A 5,042-nucleotide genomic window follows, 5' to 3' on the forward strand; every position below is an offset into this window, starting at 1 on the left:
CGATTACTTCTTCTAGAGGTTTTAGGTACTATGTGCACTTTGTTGTTACTTATTCCAGATTTACATGAATTTGTATTATAAAAAAAATCTGACGTACTTTATGTTTCTTGAGTCTTCAAAACTCTTATTATAAATCTCATTGGTTGATCCATCAAGTTACTTCAAAGCGACTGGGGTGGTATTCAATGTTTGTGTACTTACGATCATGCGATATTGACCATCGTATTTCATGTCCTCGCACACATGAGCAGAATGGGTCAGCTAAACGCAAACATAGGCATATTGTAGAAATTGGATTAACCCTTCTTGCTCAATCCGTAGTTCCTCTACAATTTTGGGACTATGCCTTCATTTCAGCTGCATATTTGATAAATCGCCTTACTTCGCCTGTCATAAATATGAAATCACGTTATTTTTTACTTTTTAATTGTGCCCCAGAGTACACATTTCTCAAAGTTTTTGAGTGTGCCGGTTACTCATGCTTGCACCCTTATAACCAACATAAACTTGATTTTCGTAGTACTCGGTGTGTCTTTCTTGGCTATAGCAACCAACATAAAGGTTACGTGTGTCTTGACTAGCGTAGTGGTAAGACCTTGGTTGCTAAAAATGTGACTGTTGATGAATCATTCTTCCCGTTTAAAGAAGCATTTATGCCAGCCTCCTCACTTAACTTGTCGCCTTTGCCTCCAAGCATTCCTATGGTTATCTTTCTTCCCACTCTCTCTCTTCCTAGCATGCCCCAACATTCGGTTGCTCAACCCTCTCCCAATCACCCTACCCGATCCATGTAGGCCTTTGTAGACACACTTACTCCAGCCGAGTCTCCCCATCCCACTTCTCCTATACCGCCAGCCCCTACTTGTTCCCCTACTATGAGTTATGAGTCTCATCCCCTAGAATCCGTGTCTATTCCTCCGTCACCTTAAACTCACCACATGGCTACTCGATCTCAAATCGGCTCCCTTAAACTGAACGCCTTTTGTGTTACCAAGTATCTCATACATTCTACTTTCCTTATTGAGCTTCATCGTAATCGTGAACCCACTTGTTTTTTGCAAGCTCACAAGGACCCACATTGGCATCAGGTTATGCTCCAAAAAATTAAAGCTCTAATAACAAAATTGGGACATGGACACTAGAGCCTCCATCTCCTAGTCACAATGTTGTTGGGTGCAAGTGGATATTCAAAATCAAGCGCCGCGTAGATGGCTCTCTTGAAAGGTACAAGGCTCGCTTAGCTTGCTTGGTTGCCAAAAGATATACGCAAAAAGCTGGGGTTGATTATTTTGAGACATTTAGCCCAGTAGTTAAGCTCAATAGCATCCACACGGTCATTGCCATTGTCGTTCACTTTGGTTGGGACATTCGTCAACTTGATGTCTATAATGCTTTTCTCCATGGGTGCCTGACAGAGGATGTCTATACGGTTCAACCTCTAGGATTTTTAGATCCGCATTATCCAAATCATGTATGCAAGTTACACAAGGCTCTTTATGGTCTCGAGCAAGCTCAGCGAGCCTGGTTCCATCGTTTAAGCATTTTTCTTTAAGAACTTTGTTTTGTTGGCTCCCGTGAAGATGCATCGTTGTTTATTTATAATCATGACTTTGTTCTATCTATGTGGATGATGTAAAACCCAAGATTTTTCTATGATAATAAAATGAATAAATGATGAATTATTGATGCATCTATGACTATAATTGTGAATTATTGATTTCAATTAATTATAAACTTTTGTTTCAAGTTATGAAGAATATTTCAAGAATAATTGAAAAAGCTAAAGTATGAAGTCTAAACGAGTTAGAGTGGTTTCAGATCTTAGAATTTAGTTCTGGATCTAAAATCGATATTTGGATCCAATATGGATCTAAAGTGTTATTTTGGATTTGATCTAATTTTAAACATTAATTGGAGCCAATGGTCATGGATTGGACCCTCATAAGGGACGTCCTATGTGACCTCCCCCCCCCTCCCATTTGGATCTAAGAGTCCATATGAATTAAAATATTAACTACTTACACTTCTTCACATGAGAGCAACAATCGTAGTCCATGGTTAATAGTATCTTATCCTTAAGATTTTCTTGACCATCATCTGAAGACTAATGTGTCCTCCACAGAGACCACCATGAAATTCAACCTTTTGAATCTCCTCCTCATCCAAGCATGCAAGGAGTTCACTATTGTAGGCCCTTTCATAGAGGACTCCGCCTAAAAGGTAATATCTTTGGGTCAGTCACTCAAACTATTAAAAGTAAATGATTTATTAATAATGCACGTAAAATGCATATATGAAATAGGACAAGTAGTCCCATATATATACAAGAGCCAAGAAGTAAAGGGGACCAAAGTAATCTTGGGGAGCTCCCAATGGCCAGAATATCTAGCCGTTGGGAGGCCCCAAAGGCTATTTAGGTCAATTAACCAAAATGCCCTTAAGCAAAAACCTAAAATATATTCTAAAATGAAAGAGTAATATATATATATATATATATATATATTAACAAGAAATTCTTACAATAGTTTGGAACCGCCACAAATCCATTATTGTCATTTGTTGTCCTGAATGTGAGCTTGCAAGGTGGAAGATATCAGCAGGAAGTCATTGTCGGTTGCAACAGTTAAGCAACACATGTATATCTCTATTGCCATTGATGTAACTCTACTGCAATTTTCCTCTTAGCAAAGATATCAATTGACTTGGTTCATTGATGCCTATCTCCAGAAAACGAGAGTGGGAAATTATAGAATTTTGAAAATCTTTATGAAGGACGCGTAGGGAATTAGTATGTGTGGACAGTAAATGAAAACAGGGCATTTTCCCATTGCCTGCAGTGGCACCATACAAGTGGTGCTCACACTCGTGCGTTCCTCTAGGATCAAATACAAACATTTAATCTGTTTCATTCATTCTATACTAGTCAAGGTTGCTGCTACTGTAGGGCTTCCATGCCTATGCAATTCTATGCAACTCATCACTTGCAACTTGATGCTACAGAATTTGACTATGCAGTGATAAACTATACATGGTGCAATTCAGATTGGCCCCTAGCCAAATGGTTGCAGTGCATGACAAGTTCCTTTGTATATTCTTCAAATTCTTCGTTATGCTCATTCTTCTTTTTATTATCTTCTACAAGTCCATTTTCCCTGTATACTTCATCTGAATCAACACTCAACACCCTGTTTTGGATTCATCTTCTAATTCATCCTTTCCCTCATTGATGAGAAGGAAGAATGGACAAAGATCAACCTTCAATAGGGTCTGATCGATTTCCTTGCATGGTTGTGCAAACAAGGATGCAAGATCTGCTTGCATTAATGTGTACTCTGCTGCTGCATTTTCATCAGTCTTTTCTTGTCCTTCAAGTGAAGTCTATCTTCATAGAGCAAGGACATGAATTCTTCATATCCCAATTCTAAAATGCCACATAGAGACCAATGTATTTTCTCTAAGGTCTCCTTAAGATGACTTGGGCTGTCAAGAACCTTCATGTATGTTTCTCTAGACCTTCATGTATGTTTCTCTAGCTCGCCGCTTCTCGATCTCAACATAGAATCGTTGAATCTTCTCAATTATTGCATTCACCCCAGTTGAGGCTGCCATCTTCTAATAATACACATCAACTCCATATTCATTAAATGAAAAATTTCCCTGATCTCATCATTCTTCTTGGCTGCCATCTTCTAATAATCTCACTTCACACAACAATTTCTCTGCAACTAGCTGCACTGGAACTTGTAGAGGCCAATTGGGTTCTATATAGGTTAGGTTTAGGCCAAGGCTTGATTTGGTCTTGAATAGTGTCTTGAAAGGCCACAGTCAAAATTTGAGCTCAAATAGTTAGATCTGATTCAGGTTAAGTGGTTCTCAATGGAAACAAGTCTAGGTTAGTACAGGTTTAGAAAAAATGCACGAAAGTAGAAATGGGTTGCACCTAAAAAATCATATCCCACAATTCAGGTGTCTCAAAATTCTAAAATTTTGAAGGTGTCAAAGTAACGTGGAGGTAACACTTGTCAACATTTAAGAGCAATTGGCTAGGTTTAGGTAGGGTTTATGGTTAACAAAGTGAGTACAGGTATGATTTCCCAACTTCAGGAAGTACACAATCAAGTAAATATTAAAATATGTATTATATATATATATATATTGAGGTAATATGCAATGACCATTAGGGGCATTTTGATCTTTTTACACTTATAATAGGTTCTGTCTACTAGGGACAGATTTGTCTTTTTTCAGTTTTTTATTTTTTTATTTTATTTTTTGTCTTTTTATAGCTGTTGGAATCTCCCAATGACTTTTTGGAAGCTCCTCTAGGCCCTATATCTCATGTATACTTAAGTCTGATTTCAAAGTAATATTTATATACTTAAGTCTGATTTGGATGGAGAATATATGTCAAAATATTTTTAAAATTATTTAAAATAAAATAGAATTTGTCATTAAAGATCTTGCCTCAGAACCCCTCAACATAATGGGTTGGCAGAAAAAAAATATAACATATCATAAAAACCGCTTGAACCCTACTTATCTCTAATGATATTCCTACAAAATTTTGGGCCAAAGTCGTTTTGACTTTAACTTATTTGATAAATAGAATGCCTTCATCATCTTTACTAAATATTTCATCATTCAAAAAATTATTTAACATGGCACAAGATTTCAAGCGATTACAGATTTTTTATTGCAAATGCTTTGATCTTTCTCGTAAAAATGATAAGTTGTCACCAAACTCTATTGAATGTGTCTTTGTTGGATATGGAGAAAACAAAAAAGGTTACGAGTGTTTTGATTCTAAAAACCTAAAAACTATGTCTCTAAGGATGTTACTCTTGAAAATGAGAATGGTTTGGATAAAAAGAATAACAAAGAGGAAGTAGACTATACATTTTTGTTTGATCTTTTGTCAAAAGAAGAATGTGATTCTTGTGAACTGAATGCAGAGCCGGACCTGTAAAGAGGCCACTGAGGCTTGGGCCTCAGGGCCCCTGGGCCCAAAAAAAAAATTAGGGGCCCATTTTTAAGGCCCGAGC

The sequence above is a fragment of the Nuphar pumila genome, chromosome 4 (assembly GCF_984573655.1).
Source record: "Nuphar pumila chromosome 4, dmNupPumi1.hap1.1, whole genome shotgun sequence".
NCBI lineage: Eukaryota > Viridiplantae > Streptophyta > Magnoliopsida > Nymphaeales > Nymphaeaceae > Nuphar > Nuphar pumila.